The sequence below is a fragment of the Anoplopoma fimbria genome, chromosome 16, assembly GCF_027596085.1.
Source record: "Anoplopoma fimbria isolate UVic2021 breed Golden Eagle Sablefish chromosome 16, Afim_UVic_2022, whole genome shotgun sequence".
Lineage (NCBI taxonomy): Eukaryota > Metazoa > Chordata > Actinopteri > Perciformes > Anoplopomatidae > Anoplopoma > Anoplopoma fimbria.
In genome coordinates, this window is record NC_072464.1 from 20,242,274 (window position 1) to 20,260,995 (window position 18,722).

Sequence of the window (18,722 nt, forward strand, 5' to 3'; positions counted from 1 at the left end):
CCATTAAATCACAACTCACATTTTATTTCTTGAAAGTGACAGTGGTCTAAGTGGAATAATCCACTCTGACACACACCATAATGAAAAATAGGCAAGTTATTTCTCCATTACTGCACCTTTTGATGTGGATTTAATATTATATTATAGATTTTAAGTATTTTGTACAGTACCAGTCAAAAGTTTGGACACACCTTCTCATTCAACTACTTTGAAGAATATAAAATATAAAACATATTCTGGTTTGTTGAGCATTTGTTTGTTTACCACATAATTCCATATGTGTTCCTTCATAGTTTGGATGTCTTCAATATTAATCTACAATGTAGTAAAAAATAAAAATAAAAATAAAGAAAAACCATTGAATGAGAAGGTGTGTCCAAACGTTTGACTGTATACAAGTAACAAGACAGGCCTCTCCGTCTTATACATGAACCCTTTAGTTGTTCCAAAGTGCAGAACACAAAAACATTTGGTGCTCCATGTTCTATCTGTTATGCTCTTAGCTGTTGGAACGGCTCAGTGTTGACAGCTTTATACATAAATGTAAAACCTACCATTTAGCCTGGCTTTTGCTATGAATTTTGTATGGCTCTTATAAGATTTTTATGTTTTACTCCTGGCTTTTATCTTTTGAATAGTTTTTTTATTGTTTTATTTGGACTGTCATTTATATTTCTTCTATTCTGAAAGTTTTTCACTTTTCAAAGCACTTTGAGCTGCACTAGCCCCTACAAAAAAGGTACTGCTAGTTTGATCCAGCAGTGTAATCTGATATCTGCAGCTTTGATCCAAAGACACCAATGTTACATTCCACAATCCACGCTGGTCAGAGCCTGATGGGAAAATCTTTGACTCTGTTAATTCCATCCAAATGTTAGCATGCTCTGCTTCCTCAGCGGCATGACGTCTGGATCTCATCTCTTTGAAGCGGGGGGAGGTGTGAGAGAGAGAGAGGGGGGGTGGTGAGGTCAGGTTAGAGGTAAACACTGGGTGGTCTGCAGCAGAAGCAGCTATCCAAACCTCACCCTGAACATACTGCACTGTTTAGCTCCCACCACAGGACAATGGTGGGTGGAGGCTGTTGGCATGTAAATCTGAGGAAGCACAACAAGAGAAACTCTGTCATGCAAATCAGCACATGTTGCCTGGTAATAAGGCGCTCGGAGAGGGGCCATAACGAGGCTCAGCCAGCTTCTCTGCTAACGGCATGTCAAAAAGAAACCTCCCTCCGGACTTCTCTCGTAACATTTCTGCAGAGTTTTAACGGCTCGGCCTTTCACAGAGACTTTCATTATGTGTGGTGTTAACAGCTAACACTGTTTCATGGGTCTCATCGGGGGGTTTGAGTCAAGATGGAAAAGTCCTTGGCTATAATCCCGGTACTTTTTCCTCAGAACCTCAACAACGTACAAACAAGATCTAATTGTTTACATTGCTGATGTAAGAGTGGGAGGCTTTTGAGGATGTTTGGGTGAACCCTTACATTGAGAGGCTGAAAAAAAGTCATTAGAAATCATTACAGAAATTCCATCTGTATTTTCATATCTGTTATATAAGTTTATTTGTACAGGCCCCGGAGCCTTATTCATGGAGACCGCTCAACTTCTCTGACTCTTTGAGGTCACTGGGTTCACCAAACCAAAGAAAAAACTACTGCAGATGGATGAACATTGGCGTGCAGTGCTCATAAATGGAGCACTGTGTAAAGACTGTAAAGATATTAGCGTGACGATCATACTGAGTTGACATTTAGTTCAATTTCACTCCTGGGCAGCTATTAATACTTTAGTAATCGCCTCTTCTACCGATTATTTCTTCAATCAACTGATTATTCTGAGAACAAATAAATACTCTCAAAGTATACAAACAAACTTAAAATAAGGCATAAATTGTAGTAATACTAATACATAAACATTGCATTTAAGTCGTGCAAATTAACTTTCAGAACTAAGAGTTTTGACCTAATTACAGCTCAGGCATAACATAAGTCTTTACCGTCTTCTTGGATGGCTTTGTGGCAATTTGTGGCAAAACTTAGCTACTTTAGTGACAAAATAACTAGCCATCATTTTGATTTACGTTGATAACTAGCCATTATTTTATTTTATATTATGACTTGTTTAAATATATGAAGGCTTTTAGCTTTTAGTATTTTTCGATTCTGATGAAATGGTGCAGCTGTAAAAAATAATCTTGGTTTTCAATATTTCACTGAGTGTAAACATCGTATGAAAACAAGATCGGCAAGATGATAAAGAATGTGATTCTTCAAAAAGAATATCAGTTCAGGTTTTAGTACAGGCAGATGTTTTTGAATTATTTAGTTTCATCTAAAGGTAAATTTCACGACTCTTCATATTTCTAAGACCATGATCCTAAAAATGACTAGATTAATGCTTAAACTACTGTTTGCACTTCAAACCAACCAGATAACCCACATCTTAAGATCAGAAGATAATGTGGTCATATCTGTTGTATTCGTGTCCTTCTCTGCAGTAGTTTAACTGAACAGATCCTCAGTCAGCCCTGTTGAAGCTCAGACGCCTCAGGCTGCCTGCTGGTCTGTCCTTCAGAGCGTCCGCAGTAGAAAGAGGAGGAGGAGGAAGGGCTCTGTTGTGTTAGCTGCTGCCTCACACTGATAGGACTCTCCCAAAGCAAACCAAAGCTATGAATATGAAATTACAATCACGTCTGCCCTTCTCCAACCTCTGCTCTCAGTTCCCCGTCTGGGCAGTGAGGTGGTCATTGTCGGGCGGGCATCAGGAGTGGCGGCGCGTTGACCCCGCTGAGGCAAAGTAAGCCGATTTCTACACTTCACTTCACAGCAGCGACCGTGGGAGATCAGCCCGTCTCAGCCTTTTCCTTCACAGTCCCCATGGAGGAAGTGCTCTATGAAGCCGTCAACCATCCCACTCCTTTTATTCAGCAGCTCACTTCCTGTGGGGCTGGATGTTCCCCGAGGAAAAGAAAAGGCCTGTTGCCAAGTGATTTTTTATTGGGGATTCATAGGGAAAAACACAAAGCGTCTTTGATCAGCTGATCGGGCACAGCGAGGGCTCACTTTCTTCTGAGAAAACAGATGGAAAGTTTAGAAGATATGAGTGCCCCCTACGGCTCTTGGTTATGAATAGAATCGTTTACTTTTTATGCGTTACATGTGTCGGTTAAGCTGGTAACAGATCTGAAGATGATTAAAACCTACAAACACCAGATCCCAAACACAACTACTTGTTTTGTACCAACATGCACTAAATGTTTTTAGTCCTGACTGTCATAAAGTAGCAGAACAGAGTAAATACTAAGGACAACACACGAGCTACAGGTAAACTATGGTTACAGTTTTGCAACTAATGCTGTTTTCACACTATGAGCAACAAAGCATCAGGCCACAAGTCATATTCAATGGAAGCCGTAGACATGAAGCTACAAACTGATGCTCAACATCTGTTGCTGCATGACGGGCGTGATGTACTACTTTTTCAGTGGTCCGATGAGGCGGTAGACCCTGTTCCATTCCGTCTAAAATAAAAAGGCCGTTAGCTATTTCCCAGTGCCATTTAACATCACATTACGTCAACGAGAACTTGAGCAACTCTAAAAGGGCAACTCGCCAATGATGGAGATGGCCATGCTAGGCTACATTGCTCCTGTTGCTTGGAGTGTGAATGTAGCATGAGGAACCCCCAAAATCCTGCAGGAGCATGAAAATGCTCTTGTACCAAACCAGAATCTCATATCAGGTTCCTGTTTTGACGACGTTTGGATTGTGACTTTAAACAGGAGCTGCCTTCCTGTTTACTCATCATGTTCAGTTTATGTTGTCGCTTACATTAATAGGACAATATATTCTGTGTGTATCTGTAAAGGGGAAGCGACTGCAGAGGAATAAACATTAATGAGGCCCCGGGGCTATAAAGCTGGTCACTGTACAAGGTTAAAGACACATCAATGTTCACGGCAGTAAAGAAGCATCCTGATGCACCACCGACCCCCTCCGTATCACCCCTCAGCACAGGCCCAGCCTCTGCTGTGAGTTTAAGGATGACTGCTCCTGAGCAGGAAGTGGCTGAGGAGGAAATGCCTTTGTGATGAGAGGAGGCCAAATCCCTGACTATCCCCGCCTGCACCACCACCCCCCCCCCCCCCCGTTTCCCTCAAAGCACAGCCTCAAAGCACAGCCTTCAACACATTGTTCTCATCCGCTCACTCACTGTCCAGAAAGATGCTGAAGACTCAACAACGAAAAAATATATCAGATTTCAGGTTGTATGGACACTGATAGGACATCATCTCCACACAGGAAGTGATGACACTTAAAGAATGAAATGAAATCTGCCTCTTCAGCATCCAAAACAATTAACATTCAAATCTGAATGTTGCTGACGCAGTTCAGGTTGAGTACAGGGAATGACTTCAGGGATTTTACGTGCTTCCTATTTTCTTGATTAGAGAGAACATTTTAAAGAAATTCCTCCTTTTACAAATGAAAATGTATAAACAACAAAACCAACGCTTGCGATATAATTGTGGGTTTTGCTGCTGTAGCTTTTCTTGGTCTGGTATGACCAGTAGCTTATGGTACAGTAGTTCACAGACTTTGTCACAGTGAAGAAGAAGAAGAATACGCCATCAGTACCTAAGCCACAGCGTTTCCCCGACCATTGTGTCCCTTTCAAACACTTGGCAATCTGTTAATTTGTTGCTGTCACCACCAGCATTTGCTGCTGTGTTTCAAAAATGTGCGGAAATGCAATAAATTAAACCAATTAAGAGTATAAGAGCTGTCAGTAAGGAAAAATCCGCTAGCAGCTAGGCTAATTTATGCAGCGTATACTGCCATAGGCCTTAGCTAAAAGTGGTGACAAGTGCTACAAATCAGACTTACTGTGCAAAGAAAGTGCTTGCAAAATATTCAAGTGAGAAAAAACGTTTTTCTTTCCAAGAAAACTTCACAGGACATCTTTAAACAGCACTTTTCATAATAATAACGAACCACAGCAGCAGATTATTTCAAGAGACACATCTAATATTATATAATTACTGTAGATCATGACAGCAGGAATGAGAGAGAGGCTTTGTAAACCACAGTTATGCTAAGCAATCATTTCCAAATCGTATGTTATTTATTATTTTCTAATAAAAAGGAGCCGATTAAAAAAAACAAAAGGTATGTAATTAAAATGACCTGCTGTAACATTCAGATATCAATATCAGGTTGTTTTCTGTTAAAAGCGTTTAGGACTTAGAAATCAAAGCAAACTAAATCTCATTATCAGTTTTCTAAATATATATATAGACTGAACAGCAGCTCAGTGCTTCACACTTAGAAACATGCAGAGTCAACGGGTTCTGTTTCCATGGAGGGAGGTTTTATCAGCTGACAAGCGTCGCCTCAACGCGCTCGCAGGCCTTGAATTAGCTTGTGAATTCATCAGATAATGAGCGAAGCCCATATGCGGCGTTCTCAGGCAGCCGCTCAGTGAGAGCTTCGTACTGAGTCAACACCGCTGCGGCCTTAAGTGTTCGGGAACAAAGCTCCAGTATCTCCTCTCCTGGAGCCAGGCGGAGCCACGCTGCAGAGTACACACATGTGTGCTCACTGCGGTTATTTCCCATTGAATCATTTGAAAAGAAAGGTGACTGCTACAACTTGTGTACTACAGCGTCATTTACACATTAAGACATTTCTCTTTACGTTTTATTGACTTTACATCTAACTTAAAGGACAGAGCATAAGCAAAAGAGCGAGAGCGACACAGGAGACAATCAAAAATGTGCTATTTCTTTTCACTGCAGTTACATTCTGAAGTATGAATAAATCACCTGTGGAGACAGGTGCTCTGGAGGTTTAGGTCTCCTTTTCCACCTCTGCATGTCTACTTTTTAACATGGCTTTCATTCAAACGTCAGAGACATGCAACAGCAAATATGAAAAACAACCAAATGACTGCGTTGCTGTTTCCTTGTATGTGAAAACTATTTTATTCCATGTCTAATTTGCCTACGGGTCTTTAGTTGTGACGGAAATGGAAAACAGCCATGGGACTTTGAGTTCCTCAGCATTGTTTCTGTAGCTCAATAGTTCCTGGAACATTTTGGTTAGGACAACTTTTGAGAAGCTGGGACCTGCTAATGTTTGTCTTTTTTGCTTACACTTAGATTATAAAGTTTCACTCAATAAACAAATAGATTAATTGACTTATCAGCACTTTTGTTTCTGTGCACAGAGGTTGCCTTACAGAATAGTCTATGAAATTCTAACTAACTTGTTTCCAACAAATCAAAAACTATCCCTGTGTGATCTGCCAGCTTCAGTGAGTGGATGTATCGTATCCCAGCTGAGCTCATTTTCTTATTATTTCAGTCTTTTTCTGACAGTCGGAGCTGTCAGGAGCCTCTGGCCAGAACTCCAGATGGCCTGAAGTGTTTGATCTGAATTAAACCCACAGACACAGACATAGAACTTTAAAATGCTGTCTTTTTTCTATTATTTATAAGAGGCACTGTGTCCATTGACTTACAAACTCTCCTCAGAGTACTCTGCTGCTGACTTGGGGTCAGTAAACTGCATGTTAAAACATTTGTGGCTGCAAACACCTCTGACTCTGTCAGTCAGAGGGAACATTTGCTTTAATATATATATACAGATAGATATTCTGCAGTTTTGTTTTTCTTCTTCTGGACCACAAATGCCTTGTGTGATTCTGTCTGTGCGGCATCGGCTGCAGCCATCATTCATTCCGTTACTTGATAATATAAACACACCAAGGTGGAATGGCTGCAGGGATAAAGTGAGGAGGAATGTGAGGAATGCCGAGCTCCAAATGAAACCATGCATTATTCAAACGAGGGAGGAGCGAACAGCCAAAACTTAGCGTTCTTTGGACGACAAAGAGGAGGTCAGAGATCACGTTAAACTGTCATTCGGGGCTTTTATTAGAAAATTCATTGGGCTGCTTTCGTTGTTGCCAGTCTTGTCACGAACAATAGCATTACACACACACCCCTATCCAGCCCACCACACATCCCAGACACACACACAGACACTTCACTCCCTTTCCTGTCTTCAACAATATGGTCTACGGGCAGCAGCCATGATAGCAGTCACACAACAGAACTGATGGACGTGTGAAACTTTGCTATTCTTGACCGTGAATGTGAAGTTTTCTCTGAAGGGAGGCTCCACAGTAGCCTGGCATCTGAATCACCACCCACAACCCCAATTTGTTCAGTGATCAAAATAAAGCTGGTGCTAATTGACGGCTGTTTGTGCCGGTAAGAGAAACTGTAAGCTTTGTAAGAAGGACGTCATCTTCCTACGTAGCTAGCTAGCTACGTCCAAATAAATAAGCGACAGTAGATTAGCCACGAAATGGCGACTAGGTATGTCTGTAATTTTTCTTTTGCTTGAAGTCTGATATCTTTTTCCGCTGTTGAGTATTAAGCATCCTTCTGCTAAGTAATCGGTAAATTTTGGGGAATATACGCAAAATAAATGGAAATACATGAGGCGCTTTAATTTCAGGCTGGAATTCAATTAACTAAATGAGCTTTGGCGCCGCATTTCGAGGAACCACTTCCATCCAACTATGATGGTTTTTGTTGTAAATGAATCGCATTGGATTTCATTTTCTGTTGGCTTTGGCAGCTAATATTGGTTCTAGAAGTTTGATTAGTGGTCTCTAAATAGGCCTACACTGCTGGACACACACACACACATACCAGTCAGTTAACCTATAGACCGGCATGTGTGACAAGTCAAAAAGGTTGTCAACAGTTGACATCCGCTAACCGTGCCAACGGTGGATTTAGCTGCATGTTTTAAAGTCAAATCAATGATTCGACACCCCAGGTATTGTCTCACTGTCAGCCATTAATGAAGTGAGAAGGGAGAACTGTCAGAGTAGTGTTTGAGATAATTAACAAACAGAGTCTCAATTACAAAGTTTGCTTGCCGGAGAGCGCTCAGAAGTTCATATTAATTAGCATTATTCTCACAGCCTGGGCTGACAGGAATTCAGCTTTAAAAGGAAACCTATCAGGAACTGAAATTTGAACTAAAGGGAAAATGATGGTGCTTAATGAATTGACTGGAGATCACCAAAGTCAGTAGTATTCATCCTTGTGGGACTAGAATGTCTGAAAAAAAAGGCATGGTAATCCTTCAAATACAAATACTGTTGGGAACCATTAAGACCAGTTCACTTTCTCCCTGCACCTTGCAAATATGTTAAGTTGTTCCAGAAACCTCAAACTCCAACTCTGGACCAAAGAATCCACAGTCTGACTGACATACAGCTAGCGTGCTGGAGAATAACATTCACATCATCATCATTGCTCCTCATAATGGAGCAATCAGTTTAAAAACAGATGCACAACAAACAGATAACAGGTGGGGATGACTCGCTGGCAGCAGTGAAATCACTCTGAGATCTAGCTGATGCCGGGTACGGAGGAATGGGGCGATGGGGGGGGGGTTTGAGGAAAGACCGAACTCCAGTATGACTCACTCCTGGTATAATGGCTGGCTGACTAGTAAAGCTGGCAAAGAGGCGGGTGTTGACGTAGCAGCTGCCTGTCTGATGCCATCTACAGCCGTGCCCTCCCTGTCATAATAACACTGTTGTAATCAGCTGGAACTGAGCTCCAGCGACACCAGAAGACGCACGTTCGACCCTGAAGGGAGGAGGTAGTGGTGGTGGGGGGGGTGCTTATCTGGAATCACATGCATTCATTGAAACAATGAAGTTCATTCAAGTCCAGTTGTAACCCAACATCGGGTCCTCGATGATGCAGGGATGAAGTAGGTTTTGTTCAGAAAGTGATAAGACCTCTAGAAACCAGTTTCAACAAACAGATTCATGAGCTGAAGTCATTTACGGGGTAATTTCACACGGACCTGCAGCTACAGTTGCAACATTAACACGGTTCATGCTGAAGATAATCACGTCGACATTATTGCAATCAACCATGATGCTGTTGACGTTGTATTTAGAGAGCGGTTATTAGAAATTAGACTGAGAAAGAGAACAATCTGCCAAGGGAAAACTAAATATAATCCCAGAGTATCATGCAGTCAAGCTAAAAACATTCTAGGAAATTATGAACAGGATAAGATCTTTCCAATAACTAACTGTTAATCCAGAGAGTTGCTGTTTTCATATTTTGGTTGCCAACAATGTTTGTGCATTGGAATACTTAAAGATTTAAAATGATTTTCAGGAATCAGCCTTTAGTATTTGAGCGTATTAATCAACAGCGAAACCACCTACTAACATGTATTGTGTGTATAAAACCCTGATACATCTGTTTCCTCTGTGCTTTAGAGCTCCATTGTTTTACAAAAGAACCACATCAATGAGCCACACTGTTACACTGGTTGACATGTTGCTTCATAACCATGAACACACACTGTAGTTTATTTTGACTCCATCCATATACACCGTCCTGCTGCCAAAAATACTCACAAGATGAATACACATCAGATGTGTATTAACCCACTGCTGAAAATAGTCCCCAACAAATGCACTGTTTCCTCAGTTTTTTTATGCATATAAAAATAAATTAAGAAAAATGTCTGAACCTTTTTGAAAACAAAACTATAAATTAATGTTTTTTTTAAAGATATACATCTTAAGAAGGAAGCAATGTGCTTGGAGCTGAGAGCTGAGAGCTGAGGGACAGGAAGTAAAACAGTATCAAGAGATGGATTAGCACATTGTTGGGTGTTGCGTCTTTTCATGGGATTTGTTGATTGCAAGAATAATATAGATGAGAAGATTAGCACCGCTCTTATGTCTGTTTAAATATGAAGCTGGAGCCAGAAGGCATAAGCTTAAAGGAAGGGGCTTAAACTCTACGCAACCTTCATGACAACTTAGCAAATTCTTCTAAGGAAGACTGTGGTGGCCATTCGTCCGAAAGATGAAAATCAAACTTAAATCAAAGGGTCACTGATGCACCATAGGTATGTGGTTTACGCAGGCAAAAGACTTCATTGTCCACGTATAATTTCTGTGTGTCTTATGATTTATTTAGCAAAAAAAGGAAGGTAGCAACAAAAGAACAAAGAAGTCATGCCTATGGCTTCCTCTCCTGCTCTGGTAATACAAAGCATAGGCCCACCCCAGTGCATGCTGGTCCTATACCTGCCTACTCATATACATAACCACAGGTTCCTACTGTGTTTCCCAATCAACAAATGAGCAAACCAAAAAAAACTAAGTTTACTAAACAACAACAAATTACCCAAAATAAATAACTAACAAAAGAAAACGCTATTTAAATCCATCTAAAAAAGTAATCTTAATAACCAAACATATATAATAAGATAAGATAAGATAAAAATAATCCTTTATTAGTCCCGCAGCAGAGAGGATACTGCAAACAAGAGACATAAGTAAAAAACAAGATCCAAACAAGTATTATAAATAAGTAAATAAGTAATTACACAGTAAAGAATATTAAATAAGTGAGTAAAAAATCCCCTATAACTACAATAGTATAAAATAGTATATGTACAGACAGAATAATTATTGTATAATAATTAAACAATACAATTTATGAATAAAATAACTAAATACTAACGTCAAATAAATAGCTCCTATAAAGACCATGAGATGTGGCTGAAAGCTCTGGAGGAACATAAGGAAAGCTAATCTGTGGCTAATGTAGCACTCATCTAATGCATACCTCAGCTATGAGACTGTAACATAACAGGAGACAGCAGCCTTTATCATTCTAGGCCATCACAAAGACAATTTATTTTTCGGTGCTATTAATTATTTCAAGCTACATTATTTATTTTATATATGAAACAAGAGAGCCATCTATATGTAATCACTGCTCATGTAATTGTTTTTAATTAAAATGTAAATTAATCATTAGACATAACAATCATTAGACCGCCAACATTGAGGTTTTTATCTCAGTTTTCTTATTATATCCACCATTGCTCATTTTCTGCATTCCCCAGTGTTTGTGTTCAGATGAAAATTGGCTTCTTGTACGTGAACATGTCGACTCAGTGAGTCATGTTCACACAGCCCTCTGGAAATGTGCACAGGGCATATTTCACTGTCTGCTGGAGCAGCGTGAGACACTTCATGGCTCATTCAAAATGAAAGTTATATCAAGAGTCAATAACAGTTTGTGGTTTATGAGTGTAATCAGATCTAGGTAGTGACGACTGTTGTTTATCGTGCGGGGAAATCGGCCTTTATTTATTTGCCATGTTTTCTTGGCCACTGAAGAAAATATCAAATCCTCTTTTCATATCCAACCAACTAGGACAAACTTTAAGGAAATAAATGTGTCTCCTCCAGACAAACATTTTGGCTTCCAATACAAAAATCAACTTGCATACAGTTGATACTTGCTTGAGATGATAGACGTCACAGACATTGTTGTTAAAGTTATATATCAACTTGTACAACCTGTGTCTTAAAGGTGGTAAATTTGAAATTATTATAGTAGCAAACAACTATTGCTTTTTCAAAATATAATAGAGTAATGTCTACCAGAGTAGAGAATGAAGTCCCTTTCTCTCTCTCTCTCTCTCTCTCTCTCTATGTGTTGAATCAGAGCTTCTCCATGTTTTGTTAACGTAACCGGGCCGGCTACCCGTGCATGTGAGTCCCAGTGTGCGAGCCTAGCTGGCTAGCTAATCGCCACCGTTCTGCACTGCTCTCACACGGTGGTGTAACACTCGGGGTCGCCGAGGAAACGTAGCGCCAACCCTCTGGTTCCTCTGGTTCCTCTGGTTCCCCATCAGGTCAACACTGTTACCCTAACTTCTCTGTCAGGACTTTTGCCGCTGTTTGCACTGTTAGCCTCTAGCTGCCTGTCGGCGTGTTGAGAGCAGTGTGGAGGCAATGCCTTAATCATAGATGGGCTCTGCATTTCAAAGCAGATTTGTAGTGTTATCCATCATCCCAAAGTACAAATTAAGTCGCTGAATGAAAAGAAGGAGGATCACCAAAGTTATGAGAGTTCTTTCTTAGGAGGACATGTCTGAACCAAATGTCATGGCAATCGATCAAATAGTTATTTCAGTCTGCGTCTGAAAGCGTGGCTACAAATATAACTTGAGCGTTGGGTAGAAGGCAGCATTCCAACAAAGCACGAACTCAAAGTCAGGTCATCACACAGGATGTTAACAAACTCCCAGTTCAGCCATATTATCTAAAACGACTATATTTGGAGGCGAAAGCAAAACTGTGCTCACCTGAAACGTGCATAACAAACCCAGGGAAACTGAGTGCACAAAAGTTAAATAAAGTACAGAAAGTTTGAGGCAGGAAGTCTGTGTTTACATAAGACAGCTCAGATAAGAATATTAATATTTACTTTCACCTTTGTTTTCTTTGTTTAAAATGACTGGAATGAATCCTGTTTACAACCGCATTGTCTAAAATGTTGTGTTGAAGCATCCCCAGATCTCAGAAATACAGTTGGTTTGTGTGAAGCAATATCATAATATATATAAAAGATGACGAAAAAAGTGTGATATTAGTATAAAACAGTTTTTCTTTTGGAGTGGGCTGGCAAGTGGAAACTTAAAAGAAAGGAGAAACCCCAGCGTGTTGCTGTGAGATATTGAATAAACCAGTTAAGGTGGTATGTGTGGAGAGCAGCAGGTCGGCTTAGAGAATAAGAAGAAAGAAATCAGGAGACTCGACCTCAGCATGTTAGCAGCTTTTCTGTCCGCTACTGCCAGGAAGCACGCGGGCGAAGGAGTACAGAAGATAAGAAATAATTATTCTCATGAATCTTGCAGTCACGACATTGCAAATTATGATTTAGAAATCATATGCTTTTACAAGGTGATGCTTAACGGCGTCAGATAAAGTAACAGTTTGGAAGATTACACAAAATATATTGTCACTCTCTGTTGATATATGAGAACCTAAAAGTCAACCATTTTATCAGGGCTGCGGCAAATTATTATTTTTGTTATCAATTCATTTACAGATTATTTCCCTGATCAAATTAGTCCAGATAATATAGTTTTAAAAAAAAAAAAACATAAAAAAAAACTGTGAAAATTGCACAGTAAAGTCCAGGTGGAGGTCTTTAAATGCCCATAACCCAAATATATATTCATATTCTATAAAAGAAGAGTAATAATGACATTACATATTCACATTGGGGAAGCTTTAACTCGAGATGTTTTTGCATAAAAGCTATTATCAAAAACATTGCCTCTGTTTCTTTCTGTTTAAACTACTAACCAATTAAAAAACAATCATCCTGCTCTTATTTCCATCCTCCTCTTCTTCCCCTATGTCTTTATTTCTGGCTGCTTTGCTCCAAAAAAAAAAAAAAACCTCTGTGATCCGGGTGTTTTCCTGCAAACATTAACCCACTACTGTTAGGATGATAAAGATGATGATGTCAAATCCTCTCTTGAGAAGCAGCAGTGTCAGTCTCAGTCTCCAGAGACAGGACACCAGACTGTCCATCGTGCGTTACGACGCAGACGCAGCCGAATAGCTCACCCTTTCTGCGGGGCTTTCGTTTTCTTTCTGGCTGGTTTCCAACTTGATACAATGTTTTAATGTAACCAAAGAGCAAAATGCAACAGTGAGTACTGTTAGGATGCAGTTACACCCACTGAAAAGGCTTTCTAGGATTTAAAAAACGGTCCAAGAAAAGAAAAACACAGGTCTCCAAGTCTGGAAACATTCAGGACTTGAAGAAGACAGTCAGAAATCCAAACCAGACTAGTTTGTTGTTGCTTAAATGTGTTTTTTTCTCCACACTATATATAATAAAAACATGTTTCATATGTATTCATATTCATATATGGCACAGTGAAAAGTTGCAGCTCCTTCCTCGGCTTCTGGATGAAGAATCGTGGCTCCCGGAGGTGGAGCGGCTGAAACCTTTTTCTTTCCCTTTTCCCAAATGAAGACAAGGAGATATTGCAGCTTACCTGGCAGAGAGGAAGTCTTGTTTTGTCCCATGGAAGGAAACAAATAGATAACAGCCGAGGAGGCGCAGTTTCCGTCGAGATCTGTGTCTGTGTGAGTGTGTGAGTGTGTTTGTGAGAGAGAAGCACAGTGTTTCTCCTGGAGGGAAGCGGCTGATGTCACCGGGACAGGGAGGGGCCTCACCGGGACACATCTCCATAAGGACATGATGTCACTTCACTGGTTCATATGACTCTGACTCCACACAGAGAAAAATAATATACAGACAGGGACATTTATTTTATGAGCAGGGACTCTGGTGGAAGGATTTGTGCAACAGCTCCTTCTACACAATGACAAGTCTGGTACACTGGTGCAAAAGTAGCAGAACACAAATAGATTTACTCAAGTTGCCAACTGCACTTACCAGTATTAAGCCTATACTACAGTTTTAAAGTATTCCACTCTTATGTTAGGCCACTTCACGATTATACTGTTTTATTCCACTCTATTGTAGCACTTATTGTATTCGTATTAGTCTGTTGCAATTATTGTTTTCGTAGTAATTTTCTTCTGCACTATACTTTTGCTCTGGTTTATGCTTTAAGATGCTTGTTTAAGAAAGGAGATGCACTTATGACTTCTGGTGACTAGTAGTTCTCTTGAATACCTATGTTGAATACACTTCCTGTAAGTCGCTTTGGATAAAAGCGTCTGCTAAATGACTGTAATGTAATGTAATGTAATGCAGGAAGTCTGTGTTTACAAAAGACAGCTCAGATAAGAATTAATATTTACTTTCACCTTTGTTTTCTTTGTTTAAAATGACTGGAATGAATCCTCTTTACAACCGCATTGTCTAAAATGTTGTGTTGAAGGATCCTCAGATCTCAGAAATACAGTTGGTTTGTGTGAAGCAATATCATAATATATATAAAAGATGATGAAAAATGAACTTCACTGGTTCATATGACTCTGACTCCACACAGAGAAACATAATATACAGACAGGGACATTTATTTTATGAGCAGGGACTCTGGTGGAAGGATTTGTGGGGAAAAGAGCCTTGAACAATGCAACAGCTCCTTCTACACAATGACAAGTCTGGTACACTGGTGCAAAAGTAGCAGAACACAAATAGATTTACTCAAGTTGCCAACTGCACTTTACATTACATTACATTACATTACATTACATTACAGTCATTTAGCAGACGCTTTTATCCAAAGCGACTTACAGGAAGTGTATTCAACATAGGTATTCAAGAGAACTACTAGTCACCAGAAGTCATAAGTGCATCTCCTTTCTTAAACAAGCATCTTAAAGCATAAACCAGAGCAAAAGTATAGTGCAGAGGCAAATTACTACGAAAACAATAATTGCAACAGACTAATACGAATATAATAAGTGCTACAAACTACTACGAATAGGATAAGTGCAGTAAACGAATACGAATACAATAAGTGCAACAACTAATAATAATATAAATACTAATAAACTAACTAATTAGTTTAATTTGGCTTTGCATTTGGGAATTTTCGAGACTGTTAGTTACAACTTTAAAATTTTGTTATAAAAATGTTTTATTCATTTTCTAAATGTTACATTACATTACATTACATTACAGTCATGTAGCAGACGCTTTTATCCAAAGCGACTTACAGGAAGTGTATTCAACATAGGTATTCAAGAGAACTACTAGTCACCAGAAGTCATAAGTGCATCTCCTTTCTTAAACAAGCATCTTAAAGCATAAACCAGAGCAAAAGTATAGTGCAGAGGCAAATTACTACGAAAACAATAATTGCAACAGACTTACCAGTATTAAGCCTATACTACAGTTTTAAAGTATTCCACTCTTATGTTAGGCTACTTCACGATTATACTGTTTTATTCCACTCTATTGTAGCACTTATTGTATTCGTATTAGTCTGTTGCAATTATTGTTTTCGTAGTAATTTGCCTCTGCACTATACTTTTGCTCTGGTTTATGCTTTAAGATGCTTGTTTAAGAAAGGAGATGCACTTATGACTTCTGGTGACTAGTAGTTCTCTTGAATACCTATGTTGAATACACTTCCTGTAAGTCGCTTTGGATAAAAGCGTCTGCTAAATGACTGTAATGTAATGTAATGTAATGTAATGCAGGAAGTCTGTGTTTACAAAAGACAGCTCAGATAAGAATTAATATTTACTTTCACCTTTGTTTTCTTTGTTTAAAATGACTGGAATGAATCCTCTTTACAACCGCATTGTCTAAAATGTTGTGTTGAAGGATCCTCAGATCTCAGAAATACAGTTGGTTTGTGTGAAGCAATATCATAATATATATAAAAGATGACGAAAAATGAACTTCACTGGTTCATATGACTCTGACTCCACACAGAGAAAAATAATATACAGACAGGGACATTTATTTTATGAGCAGGGACTCTGGTGGAAGGATTTGTGCAACAGCTCCTTCTACACAATTACAAGTCTGGTACACTGGTGCAAAAGTAGCAGAACACAAATAGATTTACTCAAGTTGCCAACTGCACTTACCAGTATTAAGCCTATACGACAGTTTTAAAGTACTTTATTGAGTATTCCACTCTTATGTTAGGCTACTTCACGATGATACTGTTTTATTCCACTCTATTTATTTGACAGAAGTTGTAGGCAAAGTTACTTGTTACAATTCAGATTGAGATTTAACATAAAAACACATGATACATATATTAATACATTGTTAAACTATTGTTCCAAATGACTTTTTGCGCCATGCAAAAAAAACACAGTTCCACCAAAGAGACATTCTCCTTCTAAACTTTTCATTTAAACATTTGATCAAGCTGCACACAGGTACTATTGTCCAATATTTGACTAAAATAAATAAAGAGCATCAGCATGTTACTTTTACTTGTAATGGAGTATTTTTATATAAATGTATTGGTTAATTTTACGCAGGAAAAGAATCCTAATACTTCTTACGTCATTGGCTGCACAGTTTGTGTTTAATAACAATATGTAATTACTAGTATGATTAAAACAATTAAAATATCCTAGGCCATCATAGGTAGAAAACAATATAGTATATGTACTCAAGTGCACTTTGTGTACTCTACTTGAGTTATTCTATTTTAAGCTATTTAATATTTTTGTTTAGATTGAATATTTACATATCGAACAAACATATTTATATAATTACTCGTCATTTTGCAGATTATGATTTTACACAATATGATAAAGCTGACATGCTGTTATGACTATAAAATACACACGTTGAATCACAAACAATAGGTCTTCACTAGAGAATGTGTTTGTTTTATAAAAACACAGCAGCTCTTTAATGTTTTATGCAATCCCCTTTTACAATAACTCAACAACCACCTGTGTAGCCCATTATTCTAGAGGAGTTAGGGGTCATGGAAATGTCACCATGTATGATTGTTATAAGCTACACAATGGGCATGAGCAGACCTATTATGTTAAGCATTGAATGGAAAATATTGTCAAATTAATGTTCACAGAATTTAATGGAAGTCTGGCCTTAAAAACAAGTTGAAATAAGTGGAGGCTTGTGAATGACTGAGGTTCAATAAAGTGTCTGACAGAATAATTCATGATCTGCAGTCGAAAGTTCAGAGACAGAAGATCAAACTATGATTCAAACTCTGCAGGGACGCAGTTAAGTTACTTCTTCCCTCCATGAAGTGGGTAGAAATTTTCCTAATCTAAATTAGACATAAATTGTCTGTTATTATCTGCTGGATTGCAACATTCTTTTTTTTATCTCTTTTGCTGGATTATTTTATACTGTCTTTTAATGAGTAGTAGCATGTCAAATTAGGTTACATTATTTGTTCCTACAAGCAAATAATTATTGATTAATAAAAGAATAATAACTGCTGTTTTTTCGAAGTACAGACACAATGTACTTTGAGTTAGCTCCACCATGGGAAATGATATTTTTGATTTGGTTTGTTGGTTTGTTTGTCTTTTTATGTGCACTATTACAGAATAACTACTGGCCTGATTTTCATATAACTTGGTGGAAGGGTGAAGCACGGGCCAAAGAAAAAGCCTTTACATCGCTCTCCTAGTGGCCTTCATGATACTGTTGTGTCTGAACAAAAAGCCCCATGAGCAGCTCTTAAAGGCTATAATGTCCATTACATCCCACAATATAAACATGTTACTGCACAAATACTACAACAGACAGAACATGTCTTTGCTTTGGATTTCAGGATTTTTTTTTCTGATTCCACCTTCGTCTCGTCAACTCAAAAAACACCACTCGACATGACCATCCAACAAGCTTAAGGGGACGTTCGCATGTTGCGTCTTAAGGCCCTTGGAAAACGCCAGCCATGCTGCTTTCCTCCTTCAAGGTGCCTGAACTAAAATGATTAACTTCTACATATATTTCATAGGACTGATATTTACAGAAGAAAGACAAGATATCTGCTTGCTCTGATTGGTTGTTCCTCGTTACATGACATTCAGTCTATGGAGGACAAAAAATGACATAAATATAAATAAATGCATAAATAATTGTTTCAATAAATACAGGAATAAATAAATAAATACTTAAATAAATGTTTGAATACATACATGAATAAATAAATAAATAAATAATCGTGCTGTACTGTTCCAGAAGTTGAACTATTTCTTATGTCAGGGTGCAGTTGTTGCACCCTGAAAAACTGGCGCTTTGGGAAGATTGCCACCTCTCATGCATCTACATGGCAACAGCGTAAATGAGGATGCAAAAAATGCAGCATGTGAATGACCCGTAAGAATTTACATCCATGCTATCAACTTGAT

At 38.7% G+C, this 18,722-nt stretch overlaps 1 protein-coding gene across 1 annotated transcript in view; it reads right to left on the reverse strand.

The window, feature by feature from the left end:
• The window catches only part of LOC129104451 (SH3 domain-binding protein 4), a 35,202-nt gene extending 21,172 nt beyond the window's left edge, over positions 1 to 14,030 (reverse strand). Inside the window, exon 1 of the mRNA XM_054615138.1 lies at positions 13,937 to 14,030. The gene's annotated coding sequence lies outside the window, so the exon portion shown is untranslated. The remainder of the gene's footprint in view (positions 1 to 13,936) is intronic.
• Positions 14,031 to 18,722: the final 4,692 nt, after the last annotated feature.